Source organism: Chrysemys picta, chromosome 1, assembly GCF_011386835.1.
Source record: "Chrysemys picta bellii isolate R12L10 chromosome 1, ASM1138683v2, whole genome shotgun sequence".
NCBI classification, from domain to species: domain Eukaryota; kingdom Metazoa; phylum Chordata; order Testudines; family Emydidae; genus Chrysemys; species Chrysemys picta.
In genome coordinates, this window is record NC_088791.1 from 198050291 (window position 1) to 198066870 (window position 16580).

Here is a 16580-nt window from a genome sequence, read left to right on the forward strand (position 1 = left end):
TCCTTCACTGTTTTCAGTGTTGTAATGACTCATTGGCACCAAGTTAGAATGCAGGGGGTGGTAGAATTTGCTCTTTAGTAACCTATTAAGAAATGGGGTTTAGCCAGTCAAAATGTAATCTTTCTAAAAACTGTATTTTTATTGACTTGGTTAATATCAATACAGACATCCATGCTCTGTAAAATATGTGATTGTTAACTTCTGTTTTTTTGTTTTTTGTTTTTTTTTCATGTTTCAGCAATCCCTGGGATTGAGTCAAGGGAAACGGTCTTCTTTTACAAGACTGTAACATGTTTTACCTTAAAGTTATCAAGCAAAACAAGATCCTCTCCCTGCATGGGAGAAGCTTTTAGACAAGGGGCCAATTTTAATCAAATTTGACCCATGGTGTCTGAAGGGGAAAGGTAGAATTTTTGTTAAGCTGTTAAGCTATTTTAATTTTTAAGAAATATTATCACAGACTGAGATAACCTCATTAGAGATTTTAGATACCTACATTTCAGCTAAAAGATACATATGTCGTGTAAATGTTGTTCTTTAAATAAGAAGATGGAAAACACAGGTGACTTAATCCACTGTCAAAATGCCAAAATAGATTTCAATGGACTAGGTTTCTCTAATTCTTTCTTGGTGTGCTGTTACAAATTCATTCAGACATATTGATTTGAACAAAACAGACATTTTTCTGTGCGTTTTGTGTAACGTCCTGGAAAGATTTCACTCTCTTGGTGACATTGTAAGATCCAAATTATCAAAAATAGGATTTGCCCTAAATTATTGGCTAATCCTTCTAGAGGAGTTAGAAAAAGCCTGTCCTCATCATAGCAGGTGCACTGCGGTAGAGGTGCCGCATGAACTGTCTTTTTCCTCTCTCACGGTTACTGTCGGTCAGTGCACTATAGTAACCTCAGAATGTGACGTTAGAGCTAGAGGAAGTGCAATCTGATTGGCTGCTATATGTACTGTTGCTAAGATGAGAGGAAAAGATGCAGAACAGTAAGGAGCAAAACCCTTGCTGGGGATAGTTTTTCCTTTTCTCTAGAACAGATGGATTGTATTGGTTTCATCCACTTTAGAATCTGCTTGCTCTGAGATGGTATATTTGCATCTCAGATAGCAAAATGTAAGTAATTTAGTATCCATATGTTAGAGCAAACAAGTCTAACTGGTAGAAATTAACTGCAATACTAGAGTACAAGCTTCAGAGCTAGGTATTTTAAGGGTCCTTTTCCTTTGTTTTTTATCAGCTTAATTTTACCCATGCCTGACCATACCAAAATTGTATATTTTTCTTTAACTTGATGATTCCTGCATTTAATTTTATTGTAAGTAACCCAGTAAGAGGGACACACTGTTGTTAGCATTCAAACTGTATAAAGATGGTAACAAGTATTGAGAAATCACAACTATTGTAATACATTATGGCATTTCATGAGGTAGTCCTCAAAAAAAAAAAATAACAATTCCCTATCCATCCTCTTGCATGCATTTTATACAATAGCAGATTCTGGAACAGATCCTGACAGTTTAGTGGGACAGATTCTGTGGCAGTTTGCTTGAATAGGGAAGGCTGCAGGGTTCAGCCCTTATTCGCTAAGGAATGAATTCTGCCACACTTCCTCAGTTAAGCTGACTGATTTCAGTAAGACTACTCATGGAACAAGACATACATCAGATTCTAGCCTTATGACCCTGTTGAGTTATAATTAGGAACTGTGCCTATAAAACTGCAGCACACATTCTCCCCCCCCCCCCCCCATTTAAAAAAAAAAAGGTTGATCTTACTTAGAAAATGAACATTTTCAGCATCATCCAAACCAGAACTTCAAAGGAGAATCCCAACAAAATCTACACAGTATTTTAGCCTAAGGGAGTGAATTAATTTGAGTTTAAAATGAGAGCACTACAAATTAAAATCCAGAAGCTAATGTCCTTGAGGCAAAATTTGAATTTATTAGCCAACCCCTCTCCCCCCCAACATAGTGCTTCATATATGAGGTTTCTGTATAGGACATTCTTGCTGCATATGGAGAAATAGTGACAGATAATCTCACACAGTATTTGTATGGAAATAACTTCAGGGCTCAAGTGAGCATGCCACATGGCAGAAACCTACCCAGGACTGTGGATGTTGGGAACAATCAATTGTTCTGTGCTCTAGCACAGGCATGTGGGGTTATTTTGCCTGCAGTTGCATCAATATAACCTCACTGGGGTATAAAAGTGGGCAGAATTTGCTTTTTTTTTTTTTTTTGACCACATCACATCTGAGCTGCAACACATGCATTTATGTATAAACAAAGACTTAAGTGCAGAGTCTGCTATGAATTTAGTCTTTTCATCTAACAAAAGAACTATGACAATTACAATAAAACTAACAATAAGGGCTAGATTGTGAATTGGACTGTGTGTTCATGCATGGGCATAAGAGAAGTGCCAGGATTCTTTTACTAATGCATGGGCTATCTAGACCTTGTAAGAATATGTAGGAGTAAGCAGGCGCTGCAAGGATGTCTACTCCCCCTCCAACAGGAGGAGCACCATGGAGCATCTATGTATCAGCCCCTACTCAGGGCGAAGGGCATACTCCAGCTCCATGGTATGTATAGATATATAAAGATCAGTAAACAGTTTCAAACAAAAACAGAAACAGCTCACTTGAGCAGGTTTAAATTTTTCATCAAAAATGACTTAATAAACAAACATATATAAAAAAAAATTTTTTTCCCAAAAATTATTTTTCAGTGAAATGAGAATTTTGTTTTTCGGCTTTTCTTCTCTTCCTTTCTCTTCCTTCAGTTGCAAACTAGAAAAAGGAGAGACAGGAGGAGGGGGGAAATGGTGAGGAAAAGAGTATCAACATTTTTCACCAAGTATCAAACAAATGAAAAGTCATTGCTTTTTACAACCTGCAGAATAAAAATGATTTATATTTTAAAATGTTTCATGAAACATGTTTTTCAACCAGCTCTACAATTCACTCCTCCCCACCCCAAGCAAGAAGACAGTTGAAATGCCACACAGAGAGAGGTACCAGCAGCTCAGACATAAGAAGAGAGGATACCTTTGACAGAGACTGCTATTTCAGTAGTAGAAGGGAATGCTGTGGAGATTTATTTTTCATTTATTTTCCCTTGGAACTTATTAATTATCAGATGTGCCATTGATAATGTATTCATAGGAAATTGGTTCCCTAGTGAATTCAGACATATGTTTTGATTGAATCTGGGCTCAAACTTGTGGATTTTTTTATTGTTTTTCTTTTGAGAAGGAAGCTTTTCTCACATGATAAAGTATCAAAGAAGTATCAGCAAATACTATTAAATTAGTGCTTTCTAAATATTAGCAGTGTGTGGATAAAATCATAATACTTACTTGCAAATGATGTCAGTGTAGACCTGTAGTGTTTAAAAGTCTCAAATTTTGTTATGTTCAGTTGAGTCCCATTGTGGAAAGCATCTTGGTTAAGCTTTCTAGAAGGCGTTACTTTTTGCTCCCAGTCTTTCGTTTTCCCTTGGAGTGGTTTTAGGCTTTCAGCAATAATCAGTGTTAACAGGAGAAGGACCTGACAATTTATAATATATATTTATCACGAGAGAGGATGGTGATGGCAAAGTAGTCTAAATCCTTAAAGAAAAACAATGTGTTAATTCATTCCAACCATTATGTAATTTAACCTCTTGTTTGTTGTTCATTTTTCAAAATAAATACAAATAAATGGCAGAGGCCTACGGTTTGCAGGATAATTTACCATCTGCCTCTCATTTACTTTCCACAGCCTACATCCTTTGTGTAAGAATCCTACTTCTTGCTGCTTTACATGTTTAATTATAAACAACACTTGTAATTATTCCTGAGTACATCTGCTAACGTAAAGGAAAAGATGGAACAGTTAATGGTCAGGACCCTGGGAAATTAGGCCTGTGTTCAATCTTCTCCTGACCTTCAAAGCATAGATCTTAGGGTCAGAGAGAGGAGATGGAAGCGTCAAAATCAGAAATTATATGGTTAGTTAAAATGAACATAAAATTTGAAGAAAAAATGTTATCTAAAGGTTTTAATATTGTAACCAAGGCTATTGGGCCAAATTCTGAGTTAAACCTGTGCCATCCCTCTGGAATCATTTAAGTAAATGAGACTGCATAGATACAGCTCAAAAACAACAAGGAGTCTGGTGGCACCTTAAAGACTAACAGATTTATTTGGGCATAAGCTTTTGTGGGTAAAAACCTCACTTCTTCAGAGGCATAGAGTGAAAGTTACAGATGCAGGCATTATATACTGACACATGGAGAGAAGGGAGTTACTTCGCAAGTGGAGAACCAGTGTTGATAGGGCCAATTCAATCAGGGTGGATGTACTCCCAATAATAGACGAGGAGGTGTCAATTCCAGGAGAGGAAAAGCTGCTTCTGTTATGAGCCAGCCACTCCCAGTCCCTATTCAAGCCCAGATTAATGGAGTTAAATTTGCAAATGAATTTTAGTTCTGCTGTTTCTCTTTGAAGTCTATTTCTGAAGTTTTTTTGTTCAATGATAGTGACTTTTAAATCTGTAGTAGAATGACCAGGGAGCTTGAAGTGTTCACTTAATGGCTTTTGTATGTTACCGTTCCTGATGCCCGATTTGTGTCCATTTATTCTTTTGCGGAGGGACTGTCCGGTTTGGCCAATGTACATGGCAGAGGGGCATTGCTGGCACAGATACAGCTCAGGCATTTTTACTTGATTTTACAAGCACAGAGCCAAACACTTCTCTGAGTGATTGAGACATTAAACAATAAAGTACTGTGAATGTACTGTGCTTAATCAGCAAATGAACATAGAATCAAAAGAAAGAGGGGTGAGAGGGTAAATACTTAATTAGAAAATTTGCACTGGCAAATTGGGGTTGCCATTGCAGTAGGGTCAAAATGCTTGAACTAACTTTTTTTTTTATTGAATATTCATGAAAATTAATATTGGGGCCCAGCTTTCTCTAAAAACCTGCTTACATCAGTTGAGGTTGAAACTTGCCCTCCTTGCTACCTGTGGTTTGTAGTCCTCTTACTCCCAGACAAGTGAATGTCATTGGCTGCTATCAGAGAACTTTTTGATCCTCAAGACACAAGTAAAAGAGCTGGGGAGTGGAGCTCTGCATGAAGGTTTCATTCATTTGGGGATGGGAAAGAGATGGGTTTTGGTCCTGGACCTTGTATAATTCTTTGGATGGGCAAATTTGCAGTAAGTTGATATTAACATGCAAATACTGGACCAAAGATTCCAAATACCATTCTGAATATCAGCCAGATTTCAACTTTCATTTCCCATCAGGTTTGATAGGAGAGCTGTTCAAAAACAGGTTGTAAGAATTGTGAAGAAGGGGAATTTAAAAATAAATAAATAAATAAAAAACCTCCTCTCTTACTCCCTAATGGCTGACTTGGGTTTGCTCAAACTTTCATTAAAAATAAATGAATAAAATCAAATCATCAGCACAGACCAAGGGCCCAGGGCAATAGCAAATAAAGGCAATGGAAAGTCTCCCATTGAATTAAGTGGGCATTGGATTGGATCTCAAGTATGGAAAAATTCAGCCCCAAATGTGAAAGTTTCAGATAGTTATGAACAACTGCAAACTGGAAAATAGAATTTCTGCCATTTCTACTATAGTGTAACAAGTTCTAATGTCCAAGACTGCAAGCTACTGCCATGTGTGTGAGTTATTGTATTAGGAATCAGCAGTCAGAGTAAGCAATAGTATTTCACCTTCTTGGAGAGAATGTTTGCCATTTGATTTGACATGTAAGGATATGGTTATCTAAACCTCCAGGGGAAAGATATTACTCAACTGAAGCAGGCATAAATCACTGAATCCTGGAATAAAATATTATTGTATATTTCTACAGTGTGATTGCAACCAGTAACAGGACGGTAGTGGGGTAGTAAAAGAAACATGAAGTTGGGTACTTTGCACTATTACATTAATCTTGTTTATTCTTTACAGTACTTGGAATTCAGGAAGATAGGGCATGATCACAGCCTTGTTATAGTGTTTGTTTGATTTTTCATAGGTAACTTTTAAATAGTCAACATAAATGCAACCAAATAAATTATTTGAAGCAGGGCAATAGAAATGCATTTACTTTAACAAACAAGTCTAACTTGGGAGGCTTTGATTCAACTCAGACATTCATGCTGTATCATCTTAGAGCAGAGGTTCCCAAACTGGTACACAGGAGATATGTGAGACGCGGGAGAAATTGTGTAAAGGTGGATTTTATTGATTATAGATTTATTTATTACATGTTCATAATAAAAGCTACTCTGATGAAGCTTTAAAACTCTGTGGGAATTTCTTATATAAAATACCATAATTAATTTACCTCAAGATGCAACTATCCAGTCTAACAGCTCTTTTTTCCCCCCAGTTGTATACGTTGTACTATAACTATATCTGTATGTAACAGTGAAATGTGCACAGATGGCTAAAGACAGGCAGCGTTAAGAAGAACACACAGTATCAGTGATGAGAAGGGTAGGGGTATGCAGGGAGGTGGTAGATCTGGAAGGGGATACACAATAAGAAAATTTTGGGAACCTCTGTCTTAGAGTTATTGTGCTGGTACAAGGATGAATTTGACCCACATGACGTATCCTTAACAGTTTGTCAAGTGTGTCTTTTTGTGAAGGACTGTTCTGGACAAAACTCATCCTTGACATAAACCCACTAAAGTCAATTGAGTTTGATAAGAAAAGAATTTGGCCTACTTCCTGAAAAGCTCTCTTCATTCATTAGCATGCTCTAATACTTAAAAGTACAGGTACATTAATATCATCCAGTGCAATTAGGTTTATAGTCCATCATGATAAATAGTAAGGGGCTTTACTTAGAGAGTCAAACAGTACAATCTGTAGGGCCAGATAAGAATTCCGATTGGCTTGGAAATAAACCAAAGGAGGATACTTCCCCCAGTTTCAACCTGTCCTGGATTCAAACTCCTGTCAAGATAAGCAAAACTGATTTTTTTTTTTTGTATCAAAAGAAGGGAATAGCAGTTTCCTAGAAATAGTTCAAGCCTGTTTCCATTGGATAAGCTGCATAATAAATGAAAATAGCAGAAAAGTGGACTGTAAAATGGAAGCTTTCTCATCCTTTTGAGTGCCATCAGTGGAAAGGATGAGAACTAAGAAAGGAAAGCATTTTAGTAATGTTTCTCAATAGGGGTTATTGTGTTGTATGAGCTGGGCAATTTTCTACTGTTTCTAATAATTTATCTTGCAATCCATACTGTTCATATTGTATTTTATCACTGTTTCCCCTCAGTAATGACATGGAAGAATGTCATGGAACCCCTCAGAATATGTCAGCAGGGATTCCAGTTCAGATATGGTACAATGTTAGATCTCTGTTTGCAACTTTGAACATTGTTCTCTGAAATTCCTGTTGTGTTACCCAGGGCTTTGATCTGACTCCCTTTCAGGCTGGGTTTAAAGGGGAACATGCATGTTTACTAGATAAGTCTATTTCACTTCCATTTCTTTGGTGATTTGTTGATGGCAAAGAATTGGTGGAATATGTATTTTAGCTAGAGCCAGAAGTAAAATGACCAGAATTTATGACAAGTAATGAAAATGTACACTTCAGCTTACAAAAGACACTTAAAAAAAACCCCAACAACCCGCAAACAATAACCATACAGTAGAGACTTCCTGTAGCTGATTTTCTGGTGGGATAAAAATGTTTATCTGCATCTAAGTCATTGGGGGAAGGTGTATAATTGGTAGGGTGACCAGATAGCAAGTGTGAAAATCAGGATGGGGGTGGAGGAGTGAGTAATAGGGTCCTATGTAAGACAAGGTCCCTAATAGCGGGATGGTCCTGATAATATCAGGACATCTGGTTACCCTTATAGTGGGGTTCATAGTGCCTGTAATGATGCTGCCTTTGGTGGAACACAACTGAGAGTATCAATTCAGGACAAATTGCTTAGAGCAGGGAAGTGACAGCCCAAGGCTGGGGTCCTTTGCACACCAAAACAGCCAAAAGAGAGGACTTCGGTCTCACCCCACTGGCTAACCATAAGTCATGCAAGCAATTTTCTTAGACACTCCAGTTTCCCAGTATCACTACCAGTGCCACTCATTAAGGGGACGAATGGTTATGGAAACCAATATCCCCGTAAAAGAAAAAAGGTTCTCCCGATCCCAAAGGACAAGCCCCAGACTCAGGTCAATATACAAGTTAGATTTTACTCACAAATTATTCTGTTGCCAATCCTTTAGATTTTAGATTCTAAAGGTTTATTCATAAGAAGAAAGAAATATAGATGAGAGCTAGAATTGGTTAAATGGAATCAATTACACACAGTAATGGCAAAGTTCTTGGTTCAGGATTGTAGCAGTGATGGAATAAGCTGCAGGTTCAAATCAAGTTTCTGGAGTACATCCACAGCTTGGATCGGTCATTCAGTCATTTGTTCAAAGCTTCAGTTTGTAATAAAGTTCCTCCAGAAGTAAGAAGTAGGATTGAAGACAAAATGGAGGGGTTTCCAGGGCCTTTTATATTCTCTGCCCTGTGGAAGGACACCCCTTTGTTCTTACTGTGGACAATCACAGCAGCAAGATGGGGTTTGAACTCACATGGGCAAGTCACATGTCTATGCATGACTCAGTTTGCAGGCCGACACCATTGCTTACATGTTAGTTTAAACGTTCCCAGGAAAGCTCAGATGTAGATTGGCATCTCCCAAAGTTCATTGTCAGTTAAGTGTTTCTTGATTGGGCACTTACTGAGAATAGTCCTTTCTTAAAAAGCTAACCAAATGCTTCACTGAGGCTACTTAGAATCAAAACACATTGAGATACAAGTACATAGCCAATATTCATAACTTCAACTACAAAATGATACACACATACAGATAGCATAATCATAACCAGCAAATCATAACCTTTTTATAGACATCTCACACGACAACTTTTGTACAATATTTGTTGCAAATATATAACAGCGGTTGCAACAATGATCTATACGGTCACAGTTTGTCAATAACGTCACAGTGCGTGATTGTGTCCCTGAGATCTGTATGCAGAAGGGACTCTTCACACATAACTCTGCCCCTTGCATGCAGGAAGGGGGCTCATCTGCCTCCCAAGTGGCATATCCCCTTCCCTTGGACACTGCACAGGGTCCTTGCCTATGGGGGATCCTAATGGGATAGAGCTGACTGACTGTGGAATGGCTGGAGGGGACACACATTGTACCCCTCACACCTAGCAAAGCTTAGGGCAGTTTGTGGGTAAGCTCCATGACTGGTTCCTCAGGGGAATGTGTGTGAAGGTATGGGGGAAGGGGAGGAGATGGGAAAGGGATGGAGAGGTAAACCCAGCCCTTTAAATAAAACAACTGGTGAAAAATCTCCACAAGATGACCTAAGGAGAGGCAATCGAGCCTAATATTCATTATTTTGAAGGAAGGAGTTAATGAAATTCCCGGTTGATACTACTAGTGAGGATTACAAAACAAATATAAAGGGACAGGAAGATATTAGTAATATAAGCAAGGAAATGATGAAACAAAATTCAATTTGGAATGAGTTATTTAAAGCTAATAAAATAATCCAGAAACGCAGTGTGAGGGGAAAGCATTAAATATTGAAAGAGAGAGTGGACAGCAAATTAGGCATGACTTTGCAATGTGATAGAGAAAATTTGGGTGCATGTGAAGAAGCATGACGTTACAGTAAAGGGTAGTAGTTCATCTTACCTGGCTGTGGTGCAATCACACTAGGGGTATTAAGGCATTCAGATACCATGGCAATCTGTGCAGAATAAAATCCTAGATGTATAGATAGATCTTGTGTTTATTTCTGAGCATCTCATCTTCAGGAAGATATTGATGAACTGGAGGAAGTTCAAAGAAAAGCAGCATGAATGATCAAGGGGATGAAGAGACTTGAGGCCTGGTCTACACTTAAAATTCAGATTGACCCAGCTATGTTGCTCAGGTAGGGTTCCCAGTTTTGGTTGGATGTATTCCTGGAGATTTAATCACATGACATAATCTTTAATTAAAGATTAATCTTTAATTCCTGGAGACTCCGGGCCAATCCTGGAGGGTTGGCAACCCTATTCTCAGGGTTGTGAAAAATTCACACCCTTGAACATTGTAGTTAAACCAGCCTAACCCTGGTGTAGACACAGCTAGGTCAATGGAAGAATTCTTCTATCAACCAAGCTACTGCTACATGGGGAGGTGGATTTCCTACATCAGTGGGAAAACCCCTTCCATCAGTGTGGGGAGCGTCTACAATATGGTAATACAGTGGCATCGCTACAGTGCTGCTATAGTGCCTGTAGTGTAGACATGGTCTGAGTGAAGAGAAAAGGGTATCAGAGCTAAATAGGGATGGATTAGCTATGTAGTGGCCATGGGGGGCGAGGTGGGAGCAGGGGGGTTTCAAACAGGCTGCAGAAAATTGAAAGGCATGAATGCCAAGGAGGGAGAGAATTTTTTTAGGTTAGTACTGAGGGGGAGACTAGGAATAATGGGATGAAACTGAGGAAGGGAAAATGTAAATTGAATTTCTGGTGACATTTGTTAGGCTGTGGAATAGCATCTCAGTGGAAGTGGCGGAAGCCTCATTGCTTTGGATGTTTAACACTGCACTGGAGAAAACCCTAGAAAATAATCCTGAACTGGCAGGGAGATGGATTTGATAATTTAACAGGCCTTTTCCATCGCCAGCTGCGGAGAGTCTGAATTCTATTTGGTTCAAATACACCAACTCTTCTTTTTTAGCTATATTTTAGCTATTTTTCTACCCTGATGCCTCAAAAACTATCTGATCCCAGTTCGCCTCAGCACTAGAAAAGAGATTGCCCTAGGGATGCAGGGTAGACCTGTGTCCCTTTGATTCTGGGGCTGCCAGGGGCCAGTTCTGTGACAGGCTGTCTACAGCCTCTGTGACAGCCAGGGAATAGCTAGGGCCATAATAACCCAAGTCACATCCCCTCCCTCCTGCCTCCAACATGCCTTGGAACACCCTCTGTGCCTAAGGCGGTCACAAGAGGTACAGAACTGGCTGAGCTCCGCAGCTGGTAGGATAGGCTACCGGCGCAAGGCATACTTCCATGAAGAGCCATGCAGTTGCTTTACAGCAACTTTGCACTAGTTATGCTGGCACAAATGGACCACAACGCTGTTATGAATCAGATCCTACTTGCCCAATGTATTTTAATGGAGTTAAAACCTAGAGTATTTCTCTTTTTTTCTTCTTAATATCCTTATTTATAACAATTCAATGTTATGCAGATACATAAAGGAAAAAACAGTTATAAATACTTGCGGGGTCTTCACAATTGTCCCTAGGAAAAGGAGATCCAGATTGGGCTTCCTTTGAATCACAGTATCATCTAGTTGGATACCAAGCCATAGAGCTTGGCTTGGTCAGTGTTAGAGCAGAGACCAGGCACACTGGTTGAAACTATAGCAAAGAACACAATTATCAGACACATAGATGAACATGATATGTTGGGGAAGAGTCAATACAGATTTTGTAAAGGGAAATCATGCCTCACAAATCAATTAGAATTCTTTAGGGTGTCAAAAAGCATGTGGACAAGGGGGATCCAGTCTATATATGTACTTGGACTTGCAGAAAGCTGTTGACAAGGACTCACACTAAAGGCTTTTAAGGAAAGAAAGCAGTCATGAATCAGAGGGAAGATCCTCTTATGAATCAGTAACTGGTTAAAAGATAGGATCTCCTCTGTATAGATAGATCTTTAGGTGGTATGGAGCCAATATGCCAACTCCCATGCCACCTTACCCCTGCCCTAGACACCGGGAGTGTGTCTGGTGGGCAACGGGGTGTGGTTGGGGTCTGTCTATAGCCTGGAGCTCCCCAACTGCCAAAGCAGTCCCTGAGCGACAGCTGTCAGGTGACAGCTGCTCTACTTTATGCCAAAGACTGGCCTACTGGCCTTTTTTTCTGGTTCAGATGTAGCAAACATCTCGTCACGAGAAGAACAGATCTTGTGAGATTTCTACCATTTGAGCAGATGGCAATTTTAAGGGAACAACTTGTGGGGCTGTTGAAAACATACTCTAGCCCTGATTATGTTTTGAACCCCAAGGCCTATCTTAACCAAATGCTAACATGACCCTTTGCTTTCTTAGGCCATCTCTGCTTCTATGAGCTTTACTGCAGAGGTTTGGACCATTGCAGCAGTAAGATGCTGTAGCATTCCTTTTTCATGTATAAGGAGAATTTACAGTAACACAGTTAATAGAGAGTGGGGAGTACTGGAAGAAGTGGGTGATTAGACTGTGAGCTTTTTGGTGTAGGGATTATTTCGTATATGTTTTATACAATGCTTAAAACAATGGGACTGAACTGGACAGTGGCATCTAGGCATTACTGTAATACAAATAATAAGTATAAGCTGCAAACAAATATTTGCAGACCAGATCACTTCTCCTAGACTGGTTTACAGCAAATCATACAAGTGAGGGAAAGCCTATTCAAAAGTAGTTTGGGGGGTTTTGCACATATCTTCACCAAAGGTCTAGTGACTCATATTAATGTTAATGGGAGGTACACAAGTTAAGAAAATTATCCTGTATTATTTTGAAAATGTTGTGATCCAGTGACAGAATAATGTGCTGTGTTTTGTCATTATCCAAATTGTTGCAATCCCTATCTCTTGTCTGCCAGACTAATGAAATCTTAACTTGCCTAAAAAATAAAAAAATGCAGCTGGTGCGTTCACTACTTAAACACAGTGCTCACAAACACTCCCATTGAAATCAAGAGTGCCATGAACAGATGCTACAATTTTCATTGCTTTTCTTTGCTTTCGCATGTACGTATAGCAAAATTTGCTTTAAATCTGTGTTTCCTCAACATACCAGGCAAATGAATTGCTAATATAAGTAATGGCTGCATACAGGTGAAAATGTGATTGTCAGACAGCAGTATATTAATAATTCATCCCATGATGCAGTTTCAATTCATATTTAGGCTATGTCTGCACTGGCAATTGAATGACACAACTTTTGTCTGTCAGAAGTGTTAAACTCTCTTTTCCCCCCCCCCCCACAAAAAAAAAAAAGACAAAAGTTTTTCCGATGACAAGCACCAATGTGAACAGCGCTTTGTCAGCAGGAGCACTCTCCTTCCAACAATGCAAATGGAAGTTTTTTGATGGCAGAAGAGCCAACAAACAGCAGCTACACTGCGTGACTTTTAGCAGCACGGCTGTGGCGACACAGCCATGTCACTAAAAGCTGTGTTGTGTAGACATAGCCTATATTTGGATGTTATGGTGATTTGCCTGTAAGGTATGTGATTTCAGGTCGGATTGGGTGTTAATGTTGCTTCAACTGATGATTTCCTTGCCTTTTAGTGATTGTGTTATGAGGAGAAACACTTGAGAAAACTTAACTCCAAGTTAATCTTTTGTTTTGTGGGGGGATAATAGGTAGTATGGACACAGGGCAACAGTAACATAAATGAGTCCTGTGACAAAATTGTACTGTAAGAGAATGTAGAATTCTAAAAGGAAAATTCAGATTGCATTTTCTGGTAACATTTATCCTGTCCATATTGCCCCCAAATGACAAGCCTAGGTAATCTAGGTAGTGGTCAGGCAGTGCTTGGCAGCACTGTACCTGGTATCTGGAAAAACAAATATACCTTGGGACACAGGATTGCAAGAGTAACTAGTCAGAAAGAAATGGGAAGACCAATACTCTCTTTGTATGAGTCTGCCTCTTATGAAGGATGTACTTAGCAAAACAAGAGTAAAGAAGAGTACTTCAGTCTGCAAATTCCTTTAATGGGCTTCCAGTTACAAGGGAAGCATCTCTCTGTGCCATTAATTTCCTGTTAATTCTAATATTTATTAACAGATGAACCAGTCAACATACAGCTCAGTGCTCTCCACAGCTCCCTCCCTCACTCCAAACAACCTCACAGCCCCACTGAAGTTAATTGAATAGTCTAGGTGTAAATAAGGACAGAAGATGTCAAAAGAAGTCCTGGGAGAAACTGAAAAACCAGACAACCTGAATTACCCAGAAAGCATAGTTTCACTGTCATTTGATAAAAGAAGAAAATGTTACTGATTATTTTTCTTAGACAATTGAAAACCAGCTCAGGAAAATAGCTTTCCATTGGATGATTGTTGGAGATGATTGATTGTTTTATAAATCAATACAATTTCATAATAAACCTATAATTCTGTAGATAATTTGGAGAATAATGGCCAAGATTTTCTAAAATGACTAGTGATCTTGCATGTCCAACATGAGATAACTTGAAAGGTCCAGTTTCCAGAAAGTGTGTGCTCAACAGTTCTGAAAATCAGGCTTATTGAAGGAATCTTAAATTGGGTCCCCAGAATCATTAGTCATTTTTGAATGTCTTGGCCAATACCTTAAAAAAAGGTGTCCATTAGAGTGAAACAAAGTACTGGAAACAAGTCAGTAATGGGATTATTGGGTATATTGATACTGTGTCATAAATTATGCATTGTACAAACGATGTTTTTGGTTTGTGTGTGAATAGTCAAAAGTATCTTCCTTTTGAAACACTCTTCTTACCTATTACTGATGAAATCTTTAATTGCTTAGGATATATGGTTAGCAGCAAGAATCAAAGCTTTCTGCATGTTACCCTATCAGCTTTAGCTAATCCATAACACTGAATGTAGGTCAGCTGGAGCTTTTTAAAACAGATGGAAATTTAGTAGTTTACTGTGGCTCAACGGATGCCCCCACAAGGCTGCCAACTTCTCCAATTCCAAACTGCAGAAAAAGGAGAAATCAGCCTTCTGAAATCCGCTTATTCTAACTCATTTTCATTCTAGCAACACCAGCATACTGTACAGTAGGTTTCTGTTTGTAATTTATTCAGCACTGACATGTTACAGAAGATTGGGGTAGTTAATTAGAATAGTTCACTGGTGTTTTCATTTAGAAGATTTAATTAATGTAAATATTCAGAAAGAGAGAGAAAAACACAGTTATTCTAACCAAAATCCAAGAGCTGGTAGAAATCCCAGGCTTGCTGCCACACTCTTCATCTTTATTCTTTATACTCAGGAACACAGATGCTGCCATTATACTTGTATGTCATTCATATTATGATCAAATTATTTCTGTGGATGCAGGAAAAACAAATGGGAGGGATCAGTATGGATGCTTCTCAAAGCAGGAGTCCCCACGGATAGCCTGCTGCCTACCCACTGCTAACAAGTGGCAGGCACAAGTAGGAAGTGGCTCTGTGGATGTCCCACTGAAACTAAGCTTATCTCAACTTCAGAAACTACTCTCTATGGGATTTATTTCTCTTCCTCTCCCGGTTTCCTCCTGATTTTGAGAGCAATTGCTTCAGCTTCTCTCTGATTGTTACACAGGCAACTCTGAACCCCTAGCTAGCATTGGGTGGATGAAACAAAATGAAAGACTTGAAGCTTTTTCACGTCTGCTCAGATCCTGGTGAAAAGCTGCAGAAAGCTCATTTAAAATGCATTTTTAAACAAGTTGGGTATATTTGAGTGTGTTTGGTGAAAGTCTCTTCCTTACCCTCAAGTGTCTGTCTGTCTGTGGAATAGGTGGCAGAATGGAAGAAATGGGAGCTGGAGTAGGGGAACAGGACAATAATGGAGGACTCTTTTAAATGTATAAACATGAAGCAAATCTATTCGCAGGGACTGGGAGGAAGGAAGAGCGAGAGGCATATGTAGGAATATTTTAGAATGCACGATTGCTGATCTGTTCTAATGCTGTTCTTTCTCCTTCTCCAAAAAATGTAGATGGCTTGTTGCCTGAACAATATTTTCAATTTAATTTGATTTAACTTCAGTGGGACGACGCTTTGTTTGCAGTCAAATGTGTTATTGAATTATTAAAGCTGAACTTTAAAGAGGAACATCTTTTAAAAGTCAAAGAGTGGAGTAACTTATCATGTAACCAGTGGAACCCAAACATTTTTCAAAATCCACAAAATGTGGATCCCTCAGTTTCTGTAGGGATTTGTAGGAAGATGTGATCCTGGATGCACATTTGTGACAACCACTCTCCTTTGCAATATGCTGTGAGGAGATGGGTATTCTCTTTATGGTCTGCACAATGCTTTTCAGCATTCACCCCTTTGGTTTAGTGAGTCTGACAAACCTTGACTTAGAAAAGAAATAGCATTTGAAAAGCTTTTCTCTGCAAATAAAAAACTATGGTCTAGATAGTGCCACTAGACACAGCCTGGAGAAAGGGGTGGCACAGAACATGCATGACTTCAGCAGCAGCCCTGAAGCATTGTGCCTCGGAGATACCCCTCAGAACAACAACACTGTCCTTTTGCTTTGGGGTGGAAATTTGCTCCTGGCCTTTACCAGCAGCAAATTACAACAGCTGCCATTCCAGTCTACAATGCATTGGGGAGGGAGAGAGGGAGAGGGAGCCAAGCCTTCACCCCCTCCCCTCCCCCTCCCTGCCTATCTGTTCTGCATGGAGGAGGGAGGAGCAAGTGTGCAGTGCCTGGTTATTTTTGCAATACCCAGACCCATGGTCCAGATAGTCCATGCAGAAGTGTGAGGCA

General features: G+C 39.3%; 1 protein-coding gene across 4 annotated transcripts in view; it reads left to right on the top strand.

Moving 5' to 3' along the window:
• ABCG1 (ATP binding cassette subfamily G member 1) overlaps window positions 1-16580 on the top strand; it is an 86106-nt gene that overhangs the window by 12006 nt on the left and 57520 nt on the right. The window contains exon 1 of one of the 4 annotated variants that reach the window (XM_065577834.1): window positions 13121-14870. The exons of the other annotated variants lie outside the window; for them this stretch is intronic. The gene's annotated coding sequence lies outside the window, so the exon portion shown is untranslated. Of the gene's footprint in view, window positions 1-13120; window positions 14871-16580 lie in introns of those variants that run through there. 4 annotated transcript variants of the gene reach the window in all.